At 41.0% G+C, this 19,484-nt stretch overlaps 1 long non-coding RNA gene across 1 annotated transcript; it reads left to right on the forward strand.

Moving 5' to 3' along the window:
* The first annotated feature begins 14,683 nt into the window (after window positions 1-14,683).
* On the forward strand, window positions 14,684-19,171 carry LOC129211456 (uncharacterized). Its single transcript, XR_008578844.1, has 3 exons — window positions 14,684-14,849; window positions 17,529-17,602; window positions 18,768-19,171. It is a non-coding gene; the product is annotated as an uncharacterized LOC129211456 (long non-coding RNA).
* The last annotated feature ends 313 nt before the right edge of the window (window positions 19,172-19,484 follow it).

Below are 19,484 nucleotides of genomic sequence, written 5' to 3' on the forward strand. Positions count from 1 at the left end.
GAGGGAAAGGCTGGTTGGTAACACCCCTGAACACCGTGCATCCAGCTCTGATCTCCGTAATATCTTGTGTCCGTCTTCACGCAGCCCTGTCAGATGGCACAATACCCTGCTTATTGCCCTCCATATCTTTTTATAAGAATTTCCTAAAATACTATTAGAGGAAGTGCTTAGACTATTGGAAGTTGCAAACAGAAATACTGATGAAAGGAGCTTTGTCTGGATGAATCGTTTCAGCTTCATGGTATGCTGTCTCTGTCATTGATTCTGAGGTTAGTTGTCTTTATCTTGGCCACTGTTTCTCAAAGCTACCTTTTGTTAATTAAAAGCAACAACAAAAGCCAAACCCCAAACTCTGGGCAACTTTGTATTAGCAGTGCTAAATGTATTGCAGGAACTATGAGAAAATGCTTTAAGGATTTTTACATAGGCATCAATTAAATAGTACAGTTAAAGCTATTGATACCATGCTAAGATCAGAGAACAAAACTCTACAAAGAGAAATTAGTTATCCTCACAGCTCAAAGAAATATTCTGTGATGAGATTATAAAGCCAGACTAGAGCTTGATACCATGCTGTTGCACAGACTTGGAAACCAATAGGTGCTGAAAATCAAAGAATTATTTTAGATGGTAGAACTAGACGAGACTGTATAAAGACAAAGTCCGAGAAGGAGAAAAGCCAAACTTGGGCTTTTCATTCTTTCTAGTACGCAGTATCATCAGCTCTGTAAATCATGTTAATCTTTTGACTCTCTTTTGTTGTTTCTAGATGTAAACATGGTGTCATAAAGATGCAGTTTTGGAGTGGAAGCCATAGTAAAACATCTGTGCTTTTGATTTCTGGAGGGAAAATCACCTCAGATTTGCTTCCCAGGTGATTCCCTCCAGTTCCCCCTTATCTTCCATGTATTGACTTACAAACACATCAAGTTGTAAGACAGTAAAGCAACTCTTCACTGTAACTCAAATAAATGACAGGCCAACCAATGTATCTGAAGTCAACTTATCTTGTGATTTCTTCTATTTACTGTTGATAGTGTTACAAAGCTTTAAGAGTTCCCAATGATAAGTTATGTTTTTTGTCCTGGTTTTGGCTGAGGTAGAGTTAATTTTCTTTCTAGTAGGTGGTATAGTGCTGTGTTTTGGATTTAATATACACTGATGGTTTGGTTGTTGCTGGGTAGTTGTAGCGTCTACACTAAGCCAAGGATTTTTCAGCTTCTCAGGCCCTGCCAGGGGCACAAGAAGCTGAGAGAGCAGAGCCAGGCCAGCTGACCCAGACTGGCCAGAGGGATATTCCATATCGTATCACACCATGTTCCTATATAACTGGGGAAGCTAGCTGGGAGGTAGGATCGCTGCTTGGAAACAGACTGGGCATTGAGTTGTTTGGGGTTTGTGTTTGTGTTTTTTTCTTTTTCTTCCTTCCACAGGTGGTGAGCAATTGCATTTGTGCATCACTTGTATTATTATTATTGTTAACTTCCTTTGTTATCCTATTAAACTGTCTTTATCCCAGCCCACAAGGGTTTTTTTCCATTCTCCTCCCCATCCCCTTTAGAGGGGAGAGAAGAGGATGAGTGAGCTGCTGTGTGGTGCTCAGCTGCTGGCTGGGGCAAAGCCATGACGGCTTTTAATGCTCTTGGCAAGTTGGAAACACCTGGAATGCTTCAGCTTAGCTCTTTCACTGATCTTTACAATAGATGCATGTTTTACCCAATCCTTAATAAAGCACAAGTTTTACAAATAACACAGTAAAACTGTGTCATCACAGAAAAATAAGTACAATGTGCAGTGGCTACATTAAAAGGCAAGAGAAGTCTTTTGTATTTTCTCTAGCCTGCATTCATTTACTCTTTAGGGAGTAGGAAATTGAAACAAAACTGGTGAGTGATGGAGCTGTAGAGGTTCCATGATCCGTCAAGATTTCACACTGTTCGTTGTGATTAGATACAAGACCATATGCTGATAAATTAATTTGAAAACTGTATCTAACTGTGACTAGGAACAGAACTCCATGTAACTCCTAATGATTCGTCAGCTGTATCTGCTGCTAGGGATAACTTTCCTTAAATTGTCATAAAAATCCAGAAAGATACTAAATGCTATATAGTCTGGTTTCATTTGGTTAATAAAAATATGAACTGTATTTCTATGCTAGTTAACTAGAAAAACTCGTTCAAAGATAGATACACTGTGGAAAAAAAAAGCTAAGAAGTCTAAAGAAAGATGACATTTTTCTGAATGTATGGTTTGCTAAGCCATAAGACAAGGATGAAAACCAAAGCTTGATTTAATGCTATTTAAAAACTTTCCAGAATCCTTGCTTTCTCACAGCAGCTGTGTGTCAGTAGTGATTGCAGCATGCTCTGTGTAGGTGTTGGGGATTCGTGCATGGCTACACAAAAAGGACTTGATTGTTAATGAAGTCACAGTACATTTCCTAAAGTGCTACAGCAGGAGGTAATTTTTACATGGCAAGCAGCGTAAGGCCCACTTCTCTCCTCCGTATGCGAGGAATCTTTGTGACTCAGTCACAAAAGCAGGCTATTTTATATAGATTGGGTTTTCCTGTACCCGTTTGTGCACGTGTTATGCCACCCATGGAATCTGGGTTCTGTAATATCTGAAACAATGTTCAGAATGGAATGGCAGCCGTAAAGATGAGTCTCCTACTGTAGTGACACATCAGACCACCTCACTAATTATTTTGCAAATTTGGTTTTATACAGTATTTCTAGACAGACATTTTCTTACAGGCCAGCAAGCAGTGTAGCAATAGCTCGGAATGCTGCAACTCATTGAATAAGGGTGAGTGTAGTGAACATACTTTAAGGTTGTGATCTCATACGTTAATGTAAATTGAAAATTGAGTGCACTGCAGTATGAAAATAGCGATGGTTGTTAACAACTGTTCAAACAGTACCAGTCCTTTAAGAAATAGTGAACTGTCCAAACTAGCAATTAAGATGTTTTACTGGATTTGCAAAAAGAACCACTAGGTAGCCTCATTTTATAGAAATCCTTGGTTTATAGAGGAAGAGGTAGCACAAATAATCATTGTTAGCCTTTTCATTTCGGTGCTGCTTGTTTAATACGTGCAAATTGTTGTTCGCTTTGTCTGCTCATGAAAATGCTGCACAGACCAACAGCATCCACAGAGCAGGAATGCGAAAGGTGAGAGTTGCGGTACAAGCGTGTAGCCTTCCATGCCAGCACACTCATTGAATTAAAGGGTTTCATGAAGTGTGGCAGCAGCAGCAGCACTGATGAACTGCAGACATGGGATTTTTGAGCTGAATGCATTTGCTTGAGAACAACATGAAGAATTCAGAAAGTTTACCTTATTTTGACCTCAGAAAAGTAAATATGTATATCTGAAAGTTAACAAGCTGTAACAGAGATCTGTTCTTCACGATGTAGCTGCAGTAATTCTTATTTTTAAATACCTGAGGCTCTTGATGTAATGGGTCTCTACATTGAGAAATAAAGCTGAGTCACCAAATGAAGAATGCAATAAACTGCATTCAAAACGATTGCCATCTGTTTTTTTTATATTCCTCCTCATTAAAACTGGAAGGCTGATTTTTATTTTTTTTTCCCCAGATGCTGCAATGAAAATCAGGCATTCCTGAGTTGCAACATGGCCATTTTCATGTTGTTCACAACCTGAGAATTATACATGCTGTCTCCCTTTCATACTCAAGCAAATAATTAGAGGGAATTTAAATCACACGTTTTCAGGGTACAGGTAAAACCAAAGACTAACCTTACTTAGGCCCCACCTAATAATCTAAATCAGTAATCTAGTAATCTAAAACAAATAACTACATGTGGCACACTGCTATCTGAATGATTTGTCATTAAGATCAATTTTATTTAAGAAAAAAAAATGGGGTGGGGCAAGAGATGATAATTGCTGTTAAGAAATGCAGTTTCTAAGCTTTAGTTCACATACAAGTCTTTTCCCAGCTACGGACAAGGAATATTTCATCTTAGATGTGAACAATATAAACCTATAAAGAATTGCCAAGGTCAGTGCTAATGAAGTTGGGCCTGATTTATTGTGCATTTCTATAACAAGGACAGCTTGGAGGGTTGGATTTGATTTAGTTTTCAGCACTAAGGTATTGCTAGGGAAAAAAACCCCTACAACTCAACAAATTACCGTGCTGTGGATGTGGTGAAATCAATAGTGGTCACACAATAGAGATAATGCTTCTTGTTTCTTTTTTTTGAGGCATGCTGAAAGACCTTGAAATTTTACAGAGTGTGGGAAACTTAGTCTTTTAGCATGTCTCAGTAAAACGCTGTCTTTGAGATGCACACTGCTTCCACACTGGGCGATGTTACTGTCCCTACAAAATGCATGTAAACCTTCTCCTTATACTGTGCTTGTGGCATGTGAGTGGAGAAGCCTACTGTGTTTGGGAGGTGGATGACATCCCGTTGGGGTCATCTGGAAATGTGGAAGTGGACTTCTTGTAATGCAGTATTTTAAATGCGTGTACAAGGAATCACGGGGTCGTTTCAGTCATGAGGAGCAGTTCAAGGTTTGAAGCAGGAGTAATACCCAGGCAGATACATTTTGATGGTAGTTCACCTCTGGGAGAAGAAGAATATTGTTACTGACCCTTGACCTGCAACTGCTAATCCGTGCTGCCTAGAGGTGGAAAGTCAGCAGTCCTCCACAGAGGAATGACCCAGAGACTGGCAGCTAGTGAAGCTTATTTTAGAGTTCGAGTTGATAGAACATTTCTAAGCATTTAACAATTTTTCTGTTTGTTTGTTTCTAATCGTTCCCTTCCATTGTTGGCAGCATCTGGGGTTTACCAAACTGGACTCCTGGTGTATCTAACGCTTAGGGCTCTGGTTGTATTTCATGTTTTTCTTCCTCTGCTGTAGCTGTTTTGCAGCTCATTTATTTAAAAGAGGGTGGAAAAGATTTTGCAAATCAAAGGGCTGGCTCAGTTCTCTCTTTGACTATTTGGAAGAATTTCATTAAGAATAAAACTGTAGATCTGAAAAAAAAAAAAAAAGTTGCTTTCATAATGATACTTCCCTTGCTTCTATGGAAGTGGTTTGCATTTCTTTTGCACTCTATATGGGTGGTTTTCAAGCTGTTCCTCAGTGGAAGAGGAGCGGATGCAATCTCTGTGTCATCAACCAGAAGTCAGGTAATTTTTGGTGACTTAGTACGTAAAGAATACTATAAGGAGAAGTTTCTCTTTGAAAGTTCCTATGTGCTACCAGATACGTGGTATTCTGCTGTGCTTTAATCGGGTTCCTCTGCTGCGCGTAATCTGTATATGAATGAATTGGTGCACAATTCTTTCAAAAGATGTCATTATTAATCTTTAACTGTTTATAAATGGAGTGAAAATATGACTAATAATATTGAGTATCACAAAAATTTCTATATAGAAAAGATAGAGACATTGCAGGGCCTGAGGAGTTTGAGTCTGACAGCTGGCAAGGTTTTGTCCTGTCAATAAATAACTTGTTGAGGGAGAGTGAGGCCACAAATCCTAGAAATTAATTTTTTTTTTGCTAGAGGTCTTTCCAGGGAAAAACTGGTCTGACGTGTATAAATAACGTACAAATTTCAACAAGCCATTTTAATGTTAGAAGATATTTCATCTGTTTACACTTACTTTGAATATTTTCTCATTAAGCGTAGAGCTGTGTAGCAGATTACCAAGATGCACAAGTCTTTTTCAGTATTTCTTCGTGAACATAAACCGAGGTCACAAGACTCTCATTGAATTTTGACTGCATGGAAGTTAGAGGAAACTATCATTGCTGTTGGTATATGTATGCATACGTATAGTTATTTTGCACTGCATGATGACTTTAACAAGTTTGTGCTGCCACTGAGGATTGTATAACTCCTTCTCCCTTGCAAAGTGAAGCTGGCTAGGAAACTCTTGAGCTGGCCTTTTTGTCACCAAGATAACCTCCTACACAGCAATCCCAGGGCTAGTTTACAGCTGTAAATTACTAATATGTAGGAAACCACTGAATTTAGAGAAGAATATAGACTTTTTTGCCTTTTTTTTTTTTCTCCTCCAAATTTCAAGAGCTTGCCTTGTTTTTTGCCAGTTCAAGGACCTGTGGTGGAAAACAATAGCCATTATTGTGATGAAGATAAAATCTCTGAGAGAATATGTCTGATAGGAGTAGGGCTTCTAATTAAGGATGTGATGGTTGAGTTGTAGGCTAATTATCTTTTCCATCTGTTACCTAAGAGAATTTTGTTACACTGGGATTTGAAGTTTGTCAATTTTTGCTATCTTCTATTCTAAACCTGGGCATCTTTGCCAAGGCCAACAACGAAATGAGCACATTAAGATAATAAATCTCCAGCGAACAGACCAAGTTATTTATTTTGGATGAACGAGGCTACATGTAAGACTGGGGTGTGTTTGGGGTTGACTGGTTACTGGAGGTGGGAGTGCTTTGAGTTGAATGCTTTTATAATAAGGTTTAGTTGTGGGAACATTTGAGCCCAAAACGTGAAAGAATGCAGACCTTTCAAAATATGGTATGTGAGAAAAATGTATGATTTAGTGTTTCCATTTCCATAGAGGAAATAGCAATGCTTTGCTTGAACCAAATGATAAATTTCCTTTAAACTTAGTCATATGATGATCAGGGAAATAAATTCCCTCTAAACTTTTGTCAAAGCAGTTGAGAGAAAAGTTAGGTGTCTCAAAGTAACCTGTTGTCTACAAGGACGTGCTCATATTACTCAATGAGCAAAGGATTGCATTTGTCCTATTTTTAAAGACATTTTATAACAGCCCTAGAAAAATGAATAGAAGTGTTTCTCAGAATCTGAATTGGGTTTGTGGTCACTGCACTGTCAGACCAATTGTAAATATTACTTCTTCTTGGACAAAAACACACTTGTTCCTTCAAGGAGTAGAGATAATTGGGGGGGGGGGGGGCAGTGCTGTGTCATCAGTGTTTCTGCGTTTGAGCTTTTTAAGAGCATATGGTTTTTGAAATGTATGTTCTTCAGCATGTAATACACCTTTCCAACTGCACCTTGTACAGAAGTGTGGCAGGAAAAGGTCTGCACTACATCTTGGTACTTCTGGTACCATAAAATGCATCTTGAGGTCTCTGTGTAGCACTAAAATGGATATAACTGGGAAGAGCTTTTGGTATGTCATGGAGAATAGTGCAGAATCATAACGAGATGCAGTAGGGACTTAGAAAATATACAGCTAAACATCAGTAATGATCATTGCTGCCTTTATGTCTCTTGTTATTTTTAATACTTAAGCCTGAGAAAAAATGATCTTTTGGTGCTGTGTAGGGTGTTGGGGGGGGAGGGGGGATATGCTAAGTGAATTTGTAGGCTACTAAGCTGCTCAGTGTTGGAGGTTGCTGAGTCTTGGTGTACTACTGCTCAGGAGCAGCATCTGCAGCGCTGGTGTCCTCTTAAGATGAAACGGCTAGTTCTTTGAGCGTACAAGCAAGATCCTTGCTTATAGGGACTCTGCCGGGAGTTAACGTGACTGCCTTTAGGCAGATTTTCCTCCTGGCATTGTACAAGGGAAGGTTCAGTCCAGTTTGATTTTGAATTTGGGAGACTCAGTTACATCATGTTGAAGCAAATGTACCATTTCCCCCGACCCACTGAAAGCCAGCTCCCACAAAAGTGTTTCTTGTTCCTCAGCTCAGTGGGGTGAATTGTGCATTTGTACGTGTTACAGGAGCAGTCAGAGTTTATAGGATGGAGCCTGTCAGCAGCATGGAGTCTTGGATTAGCATCGCTTCATAACAGGGATGTTGCAGGTCTGTTGAACAGGTAGAATAACATAAGAGGCGGATTATTAAAATTATTTAAACTTTTATTGCATTTACAACAAATTAAGTGCTCTGCAATTAAAAACCCCAAAGTGCTCAGTTCAACAAGTGCTGAGCTACTGTGTAAATCCTTTCATGAGCCGTTTCTTGGTCCATCTCATTATATAATGTAATTGTGTGGCCCGGGTAGCTTCCAGTAAATCGCCTCTCTGGCTCCGTGGCAATCTCCCCACCATCCCTTATTCAGCCTCTCTCTGCAGGGAAGAGTCTGAAAAAAACACGGGAATGGGAAAGATGACCAGTGTTTACAATAAGCTAATGGGGAACCCAGCTGTTTTGATAGGTTGCATAATCTTGGAGAGGAAAATCCAGTGCCTTGAAGAGAAGGCAATACCAATTATCCTCTTTATGCTAACACTATTAGAAGATGTGTTTTCATCTGTGCGCGTGGTCATATTTAAACTCTCCAATCTGTCTTTTCTAAGTTACTTGCTTATTGCAGAAGGGCCTAGCGATTTTATATTTTAACTGGAGGAAATCTCTCTTGAATGTGTGTTGAATTTGGAAGTCTGATTTGGCTCAATTAAAATGTGATTAGGCTTTCTGTCTCCATTGTAGAGGTTGTAAGTGCTCTGGAGAAACATTTAATGTTGAAGGCTGGCCTGCTGGTTTTGGCTGAAATGTAGATAGAAATATGCAATGCTCTGAGAAATTCCAGGACTCCCACTAGGTCAAAAAATTTTCTCTCAACTATAGCATTTCATCAAGTTCCCTAGTAATATGTCTCCATGTATCACAATCATTATTGCTTGGAAATTCACCAACTTTGCAATGAGCTGAGGGTATTTATTATATGTACTGGATGGCATGCTCTTAGTAGAGAGGTCTGATTAAAATTATTTCCATCCTTTCTGGTTTCAGACTGTGTTACATGCTGTTGTTTTACTGTATGTTACATGCTTTGGATGAGATTAATGTAGTTATGTGAATATTTAGTCTAAGTCAATTAATTACAATATTTTTAGTCAACCTGGTAAAATATGTTCAGGATCTGGTCACTCAAATCTGGGCTAAAGCAGAAATTAGCTATACTTTGAGAAGTATACTTGGCATAATTCAAAATACTGTATACAGGAGATCTTAAAAATCCCTGAACTAGTCATCTTGTTATAACCAAACTAATTGGTTATAACCAAACAAATTGGGAACACAATGATAATGGCTCACTTCACTATATCTAATCTTTAAATCTTTAAGAACTGTATCTAGCTGGTCTTCTTATGGAATATCACTTTTCTGGGTGAAAATACAGAAAGCTTCACATAAGCAAAGTTAAGATTTGTAGTGCACCTGTTGTCCGATCTAAAACTGGCTGACAGCATAACTGCAATCTTGCAACAGACCTTTCTTGCCTTTGGCGCAGTGTTTTCAAGCAAGTTGTTAAGAGATAGTCTAACAAATTATTTCATGAATCATTTTCAACTAAAAGAACAGTGTGATTTGCATACAGAATTAAAAAACTCTTCCTTTGCAACCACATCAGTCTAAAGATATTCATAATACAGTAAGTTTATAGTGAAATGGGACACTAATGTTCCATGGAGTCTCAGCGTATTCGATATTTTTTGATCCTACGATGTGCTGGATTCCCTAGACCCCCTTACTCCAGGATGTGCTGATTTCATGAGTCTTCACAGTGAGTGGCTTGATATCCATTTTTATAATGAGAAATTTGGGAAGCAGAGCGGGGATGTTCTGCATTGTGGGCCTCTCAGCAGCTTTTTTCATGTGGCCCCATGCAGTGAAGGGTTGTCCATGCGCTTTTCAATATCCTGCCTATTCTGTCCTTGTATACGTGCTATGCTAGCATTGGGACGTGTCTCTGTGTCTTCATGACTTCTTAAAGGAAAAAAAAAAAGGCCATGAAAGTCTTAAACATTGCAAGTAGGGCATCAGTGTTGGTGGGGACCCAAGTTTCTGAAAGTATTTGGGCACCCTGGGCTCATTTAGTGCCTAGTTCCTGCTGAATAAAGGCATGTTGGGCACCTCGGTGTCTTTATGGAACTCATTCAAGGTGAATTGCCAAAGGCTATGCAGAAGTTAACCTACAGAGTGGACTGCTGGGCTCATAACTCCCTGTCCAGTGTTTTAACCACTAGAGGACACTGCCTCATTATTATTAGGGAAATTAATCATTGCACATTTAAAATGCCAATTTATAGGGGTTGTCTTTCTGTTGGCTTAACTTAATCTCAAATAAGATTGATTTTTTTATTTTGCACCATAACTATCCACAGTGCTGCCATATGCTCAGGTTCTAGTTTGAGCTGAATCGGTGACAAAGGCAGGTGGCTATGCATGTGAAAAGCTAATACCTGATCTTCTTCTTCAGTGCCTCGAAGAAAGCACAGCAACACTAGAAGACCCTGCAATATTAAGAGCTGTGCATCATCTGTGAGTGATCCGTCAGGCTCACACTTATTGCTACAGTCTCTTTCCGGCTTGCTAAGCTTTGGCCTTTGCTCTGAAGCATGTGGACAAGGACTGTCCAAGTAGGTAGATCCCACACCTATCCTGTGAGCAGCTCCACGGGGAGGCAGAGGGCAGCATGAAAGACGTGTGCCATTCTCCTGAAACGGTGGACTGGTGATCACAGAGTTGGTGTGATGTCATGCTTTACTGCCCCGTGATGCTCTTGGTGGCCTCCTGCTTCTGCCACAGCCAGAGCACAAGTGAATGGTGCTCCGGACTTGTGTGCAGATCTGGTATGAGAAGGCGTCAGGGGCAGACCATTGCTTGCTCTGGGAAGGGAAGGAAGAAGGTACAATTCTTTTTTCTGTCTTCATCTCAGAAGAGCTTCCAAAGTAGGCTGTCCATCAAAAAACACTTTTTCTATAGTTAGATCCAAAAAAAGAGAATAGAGAGATGCTTCAGGGTAAACTGATAGAATTTGTTGCTGCTGTCACTGATCAGAGTATTTAATTGTATTGTAGTCCCATGGTGGTAGCAGGAATGTAGCTCAATTTTTAAGTATTGTGATTACATTCACAGAGCTGCTATAACCATGAAGAATACCTGAATATAGGAGTAGGTACTCTTGTGTTAAATCCCACAACTGATTTCCATTGCATCATGAACTTATGAAGTTGGGAAGTCATCCCTCTTGAATCAGACAAATGCATCTCCTCCAAGAGCTGCTTATTTTCTTGTACCTTGTGCATCACGTACGCTGCAGATTGGAAAGAGGTAATTTGCTGGGTTAAGTTACAAAACTGTCTCTGTTCAGTCGCTGTGAATCACTGAGGTGTTCAAGAGTGAATTCAGCTTTGATAAAGTGGTATTATAACCATGAGGAGATAGGATACTCTGGAAGTATCCATCAGTCAGATCCTATGCAGTGTCAGTACTGGTGTGCCCATGTGCATTGTATGAAGACTGCTTTTATCTGCAACGCATTGCACTGGTTTTCCGCAACCCCCCGCAATGAATATTTGTACTAGTGTCTGCTCCCTGTAAAAACAAGCTATCCCATCTACCCCATTTATGTGGAAAATCTGGTATTGTTATATTAATATATGGAGATGCAAAGCACCTCGTGGAACTTAAAAAAGAGTAAAAGCAGTAGAATTGTCTAAAGGCAGATGAGTGGTGCAGTCCGGATGTGTGAACCCCGGTAACCACCACTGGCAGGGTCTGTGTCGGGAAGGTAAACTGGTACGTTTTTCCCTTGCTAGGAAGGATTTCTGTGCTTTAGTCAGAAAGTATCTATGCAGATTTCCTTGCTGAATGCTGCCAGCAAGCACTATTTCACTTACAAGCGCATGATAGCTTTATTAATTTCCATTGTTATAATTGCAGTGAATTCTTTTCTTGTACGCTGAACAGCTTTTCTCTTGTTCTGAGAATCGTTTTAGTGCAAAGGTCTCTTGAGGCTTGAGTTTGACTGAAAGACAGCCAGATGGGAAACATATTTTTGACTGACAGATGCCTGTGATTTGTAGCCCTAAAGCTTCTGGTAAAAATGAGGGGGAGCTCAGAACACAAGGTCGCTTGGAAAAAGGGAATGTTGGGAATGAGTAGCTAATAATTGTCTGTGTATGGAAATATATTGAGCTTGATCACTTTTGTACAGCTGGAGGCCCAAATCAGTTACATAAGCAATGATAAATGTAAATTGTTTTGTGTTTGTTTTATTAGGAGAGCATTTGGGTTTGTCTTTAAAACTCACTGTGGGACTGCACCAAACTCTCTTCTGTGTCAAACCAGATAATAGGTGATTCTTGCTGAGGCTAGCATTCACTGCAGGTTTACCTCTAGTTCTACCTCTCGGGCCTGTCTGCACACGCAAACAGTTATTTGTCTTTTTGAACTTGAGCTGGCTGCGCTCTCTGGGGATGTTGCTTACAGCCTGAGCTAGCGCAGCTCCCCAGCTGCTAATGCAATCTCTTGTGCAGTTTGAATAATATTTAGCACTGTATTTCCTCTCGTTTAAGTGCAGCTAATGCAAGGGGAGTTAACTTGAGTGCAGCAAACTCGAGTTAAATCTGTGATGAAAACAGCCTTAAATGGGTATGTTCAATAGGTTCTGCATATGTTCACAAAATTAAAAGAAAAACAATAAAATCACCCCACAAACACAAATGGGCAAGTTGCCCAGATCAGCACAATTTAATGGATGAGCTGTAAAGTGCTGACGTGCCACCCTTGAAGCGGAGCAAACGATCCCAGGGACACCCTCGGCCACGCCGTGTGCAGCAGCCGGGCTGCTCGGGGAGGACACGAGTGTTCAGGGACAGCCTGGCACGGGGGGGTCCTGGGAGGGCAGGCTTAAGATGCTCTTTCCCTTTATGGTCTCATCAAAACGGTTTCATTTCTTTATGGTGATCTGATTTCTGTGTAACCAAACGTGTTCTTGGTCCCCCTTTGAGTCAAGGAAACGTGTAATTCTCTTAACCGTGGTCCTGGCTTCTCCCTCATGCGTTTTCCCAAGGCATGCCTGCCCGCTGCAGTCGAACAAACCAGGTGGATGCAGCGTGTGCATGAAAACCACCTATGCCACATGTGACAAAAACTTAAAAAGCAAATTTAATAATCTTGTTGTATACAAGCAGTGTTTTTTATAAACATATTCACTACTGAAGTTGTGGAATGCTTTTGCCAGCGTAGTGCTATTATAAAGCATTTTAATGATTTAATATATGAGTATTATGGTTCACCTAAGTCTTATCATATGATGTTTCTGTTCTTTAAACAGACACCATCACTGAGTGGCTGGCTAATGGCCTCAGCACCGCAGTGTTTGCTGTCTTTTAATCAAGATCTGGTCTCATCAGTGTTAACAAAAATGGTTATAGGTACGTCAAACTTCAGTTGTGGGTTTTTAGCACAGAAATGGTTCTGCTTGGGATGCCAAGGAGAGTTGGCTCAGGGACATCTCAGTACCTGAGGGACCCCCATGTATGAGAGCCAAATCGAGGGGGGTCTTCAGGGTTCTGGTCTATCCAGATTTTCCACTGGAGGTTTCTCTTGCATCGTTGTGGTGAGGGATGGCTGAGCAGCATCGGGCTTGAGGTGTCTTGCAGAAAACCCCACAGCAGCAGCACTGTTGCTTGGAAAGCAGGTCAGATTTTGTCTTGGGTTCAAAAAAGGCCAAATTCTTCTCTCATTAGTGGCTGTAAATGGAGTTTATCTCCATCGCTGCTTCATTTGCACTGCTGTGGATTAGGTGCGGTTGATAGCAGAAGGTTGCCAAAATTCCTAAATGCTCAGCAGCTTGTCTGTTGGTGTTTTCAGGCATTGTCTAAGGGAGCTCAGTATTTTGCCTGCTCTCAGGTCTCTCCTTTGGCAGTCAGCAGTGGTAGGACTGCATGTCAGAAATGGTTGGACTTGAATTGCAACCCATGGACAGTGGGCATAGGGATCCCACCACCTGAAGGTAAGTAGGAGATGGAGGTGGGCAGCAGGGTGGACAGACCGGGAAGAGCTGTCAGAGGAAGCTTGTTCTGGTCAACTTCATACCTGGAGCCAAATTTGAGCAGTGGCGTAACCTTTGATGCCAAGAATTTTGGTCCTGTCTGGTTGGGAGTATTGGAGTAGTTCAGAGTAGGTGGGGATAGAGAGAGAAAAGAGCCTAGATGAGTTTTAAAATATTTTTTGTGAAATTCTGCAGCATTTGCTGTTACTTGTATTGTCTCCTTTGAATTTCACCCTGTTGCAGAGTCAGATCATCTAGAGGAGTTAAACTATGATTAAATTCCATGTTAAAATGAATAAACATATTGGGATCCTTTAGCACTAAATCACAGTGATGTTATATTAGACACTGAAAAGATAATCCAAAAATTACTCAGTAATAATTTAGAAATTATTTTAGGTGCCTGCCTTTTAATGTCTTCTGACATGTACTCTTTAAGTGATTTATCCATGCATTTATAAATTTCTCTTTTGCTTGGAATACAACAGAACTAGGTCTTTGATATTTAGATTCTTGTAACTGTTCTTGGAATTTTTCTTTGGATGAAGATTTTGGCATGGATGATACTTTGTGAAACAGTCCTGTTTCTGGATCTCATTCATCACAGATCTTGAAAAGAAATGTTTCTTGGCTTTCAGATAAGGCCATGGAATTTTTCAAAGGATGAATTTGAACTATAAAGCGTATATACATTTAAATATAGGTTCCTTTAAATATGCAGAGCTTACGTAAGGATCAGATTTGTATGCATTCCTTTATTGCTAAGTGTACATTTTAAATGTATTACAGGCAATGCAACATGCACCCTTAAGCTGGGTTTAAATATGACAGCATTTGCCAAATAAATTTATTTCCTTGAATTAATTCTGTTCTGATCAGAACAGATCATGAATGGAAACTGAATTATTTCTGTATATTTTTTTTTTTTTTTTTTTTTGGTCAGCTTGCATGTGCCATTTCTCCTTACAGTGTTTTGCACTGGGGTGTGCAGCAGCTGCCCTGCAGAGAGCACTGAGCAGATCCAATCCAGAGCTGGAATCCTGGCATTTAGGCAAAGGTAAAGCACAAAGATGGTCCGTGCCAGCTCACAAATTACCAGAGTGCAGGAAAAAAAAAGGGGGGGGAGGGGAGAGTAGAGAGGGGTCCTGGGCTACACGATGTGTTCTCTGTCTCTGACCTTGACACCTCCAGTTCTGAAAAGGTGTTTATGAGCTGTGCTCTGTCCCGCTGCACTCCACAGAACTACTTCTAGTGTGTAAAATTAAGCTCGTACATCTATCACATCAGGTTTGAGGCTTATCACTTTAACTGGAGTGTGGTTATTGGAGCCAATGTTTGCTTTAGGTGGGTCGCTGAAATTATAAAGTAGGGTATTGGGTTGGATGAAAGCAACTGAGCTCGTATTAGCAAAGCCTGGCAGTTCTGACGTGGAGCCTTTAGATTTACATAGTCTTTTGTCTTGGGCCTGATCTAAATCACCAGCATTTAGGGACAAGAAATGAATTAAGTCTTGTCTCTGTACAGACTAAATCCCTGGCCTCTGCTGAGCGTACCATTAACAGAGCCAGCAGTACTCATGTCTTTTCCTTGAGTCTATCATAAATTGCATTTATTAATGGCAGATTATATAAATTTCAGCCAAGTCTTTATCAGCACTTAGGCCAGACACCAGATAAACAGTTGGCTGCAATTCTGCCCTCTAATAAAATTGTACATGAAACTTGAACTCAGTTTTGTGGTTTTAAACACTCTTAAAAAATGAGCTGGCTCCTCAGCGGTATAAACCGGCGGTGCTGCCTAAGGCCAAAGCGCATCCGCTGCAGTACATCCGATGAGGATCCAGCCCTTTTCTCTCAGTGGGAGAGTCCTGGCTCCTGCCCTGGCCCCCGCTGTGCTTGCAGAGGAGAGAGGATGAGGACGAGCACTGCTGGGGAGGCTGCCCAAAGCCCTTGTGCGCGGCTGGTGGTGCGGCTGGGAGGGCACCCATCCCCGGAGCACGGTGTGCATCCCTACTGTGCGTCTCCCGGGCTTGGTTGAGATGAGATTCCCTTCACATCTGGCTTGCAATTTCCCCTCAGGACGGGCTGTTTGCTGCCAGTTGTACTAAGCGAAATTTCGCACTGCTGGGAGCAGCTTCCCCAGCTCGTGACGTGCCCATGCGGCGGAAGGGGTGGATGAGCGCAGACCGCACATGCCAGAGCTCCCAGGGACCGCGCTCTCAAATGAAAGCAGTGTGACAACACATGTAGCATCAGTGTTTGTAAGAGAGACAAGAGCAGCTCCGGCAAAGTTAGCAACTGTAGCATTTGTGCTATTTTTCTAAGTTCTTTTTTTTTTTTTTTTAAGTCTTTGAAATATTTCTTGACATCTGTTCTTCATTACACAACAATATAGCTGTCTTTTTAGGAAAAGAGACATTTTTCATTATTCATTTCAAAGTTAACAAACACATTTTAAGGCGCCCACAGTAACTGCAAGGGATTTGCTTTCAGGTAATTACAGCCAAGTCCAACTACAACACTGTTTTCTGTTCCATGTCTACATTTACCTTGGTCACAACTAAAACCAGGTTTTTATCAGAGTTCCTGGGTTTGTTTTTTATTAAAGAAGTACTTTGACTTCATTTGGATGGGCAACATGAAACTCTGGCAGGAAGTCTGAACCTTGCAGTACTTCATGTACTGAGTTCATCAGCAAAAGCATTTTGTTTGTTCTTTGTAGGGACAGCACAGTTGCATTGGGGCTTTTCCCTTTCCCATCAAAGGTATAGCATGTAGTTTTCTTATTTTACACCCGAGTGGAAAAATATGTAAATTTTGAGGGGTTTTTAAGCAAAAGTAATACATAAGAATTTTAAAACAAAGGTATGCAGTACCGAAAAGCTGACCTCTGTTTCCCCTTTCATGCCACATCGCATTCGCTGTATTTCTTTCTCCGAAACACCAGAGCCGAGTGTAGGGCTTGGGCTGCTTTCAGAAAGTAAGGGTGCTTTGAAGGAGAGGCCAAGGGCGCAGTGGCTGTAAGGGTAAGAGCACGCATGTACCTCAACTCGTGATTTCCATAATTATCGCTATGCCACCTCCGTTTTTTCACATCAGGGAAGGTGTTGCAGGCATCTTGGCATTTCAGTTGTTTCTTGATACTTACAATTCTTCACTTTTGGTTTTGTACACGTAGGGGGATCTTTTTCTGATCTCTGGGACAGTAAGAGAAGATTGTAACTCTTAAAATATTAATTCCCCTTTTAGCAGTGCTAAAAATTAAGAAAAAAAAAAAAACAACGAAAAAGCTCTGTTAATCAGCAGTAAGCTGTTTCCCAAAGCACATGACCTCTTTTGATCAGGTAAGCTAACCTGGAGCAGTGCATGCAAGTTGGTGAGGGTACAGCCAAGAAATTAACGCAGATTTTTCTGTACCCCTGACAACTTCTGAAAATGTGATCCCAGTGCTTCCAACCTGTATTGCTCCATCTTTTTGGAAGAGAAAAATAAATCAAAGAAACAAGTAAGGGCAAAAATACGAGGGGTCATCTGTGAAAATCCATGGAGTGCAATCTGTAACTAACCAACACCCTGCAAGCCGCAAATAGCAGTGGAAGCGTCTCTTATATTTGCAGTAGGCATCTTCACATTCAGTCACGTGCAGAGCCCAAGCCTTATTCTGTATTCTTGACCTGAGTGCAGAAATTACACGTTTGTAGCAGTAATATGTTTATTCTGTTTCTCATTCTGGATAGCGGCCGGGTGAAGTGTTGGAGCTAGGGATTCGCTGCAGACCGCTGATACTCTGCGATACAGGAAAGCAGCTGAGGTGAGTTTTCTAAAAACTGTTGTTAATTAGAGGTACAGCAGCTGGCTTGTAGCTCGGTTATTGAAGACGCCTAATAAATTCAATCCCTCTTGTCTTTTCCAGTGTAAAGCAAATGTCAGAAAAATGAATAGAAGGCTCCTGTCCTCACAGGGCAGAGGAGCTTTAGCTATAAAGAATTTTGATAAAATGAGAGACAGTGTGTCCCTGGACTTTTATTTCCCCCCTCAGGGCAGCAAGTCTGTACTCTCAAAATATCTGAAGGTTATCTTCTAGGCACAGGTCACTGCTTCGTGGAGTGGGGCTACCGCTGTCTGCTCACACTGACTCACTTTCCGAGAGTTTCAGTGTCATGACCCTAACACATCCAACAGAAAATAAGAGCAGGTTACTCTAAACTTAGAGCGCAGCAGGGTGCAGCTGGGATTAAGCAGGACAGTGACCAGAGCAGCAAGGCTACAAGCTAGCTCGGTTCGACTTGTTCCCGATAGTGGAACAGTATTTGCTTCATTTTATTGTGTTGACTGCTGCAGTTTCAGAGGAAAGCTTGAGCTCTGGACTCATTCAAACCCCGAGCATCTCCAGGCATGGTGGGCTCGTAAGAGCTCTGATCTGGGCAACCCTCCTGGGTGGACTCTTTCAGCTGTGTCCTGACTCGCTTGACTCTTTTTCCTCTTGCCAGATATTATTTCTGGTCTCCATCCAAGCACAGTGCCGATGCAGGATGATAGTGTTAGTCCGGAGAGCAATGGGTTACCTGCCGTCTGAGCCCCCCGTCAGCCTGCGGAAAAGAACTATGCCAAGCATGCTGCCCGCGAGTCATGGAGGGGAGGGAGGGAGAAAGATTTGCCATTGACTAATTTAAGGGATGCTCTAATCGGCTCCAACATTTAAACAAGCCTCTTTTCATACATCTATTGGGCCATTTTCAGTACTAAATGGCTCCATTAAATGGTTTTCCAGGTCTTATGCTGGCCAGACAGCTATTAAAGTCAATAGGAGTTTAGCCTCTGTAAGAAATGGAGCATCAGTTCTTCTGCCAGGTGAAATATATCATTCAACAAAAGCTAAACTCTTGTTCAGAGAATCCAACAAGCTAATGTAAACAAGGATATAAAGCTTCTCAAATCCTGCTGAGCTGTTTTTGCAGAGGTAATGTCTTTTACAGCACTAAGATCAGTTCCATGGGAAAGCGAACTGGGAACCACATCGGTGTTGCATCTCCAGCCGGAGGCGTGGGGACAACTCAACAGGGACAGCCATGAAATGAAGCGGAGTGGCAGAAAGCTGAGAGCAATTCCCCTTTTCTAGAAGAAGAGAGTGAGTTCTTCCAGAAGCAAACTAAGATCATGTCTTCCAGAGCTTGCTGGAGCCCGCTATGCGTAAAGCTCATCTCTGGAGACTAACAGGTTACCTTGTCAGAAATGTCCTATATGTGAAGTGTTTTTGCAAATGCACAAAAGAACAAAAAGCCTCAAAAATATCTTTGAAAAGGACTGGAACTGCCAAGGTCGTTTGGTTGTGATTAGGCACAAATTTCCAATCGGAAAAGAGCCTCTCCAGCAGGTTGGTTCTCACTGGGGTATCTTAGTGCTCCTAGAGTCAAGAATTACATATAACTTATTTTTTCTTGCAGAAATGTCAGAATATTTTTTTTATTTCCCAGAATTGTGAAAATAGTTTGACAATTAAATACTGAATTGGTGGGGAAAAGGGGGATAACCATTTGGTTTTCTTGACTATGAAAAATATTTTTTTTCAAAACAAAGATGGTAGCTAAACCTATCTATTTCAAAGATTTATTTTTTTTTTATGGATAGCTTGTTTTTTCAAAAAAACAGAACCACGCAGGAACATGTTTCTTAAGATGTTAATGATCTTGGAA

The sequence above is a fragment of the Grus americana genome, chromosome 11 (assembly GCF_028858705.1).
Source record: "Grus americana isolate bGruAme1 chromosome 11, bGruAme1.mat, whole genome shotgun sequence".
Lineage (NCBI taxonomy): Eukaryota > Metazoa > Chordata > Aves > Gruiformes > Gruidae > Grus > Grus americana.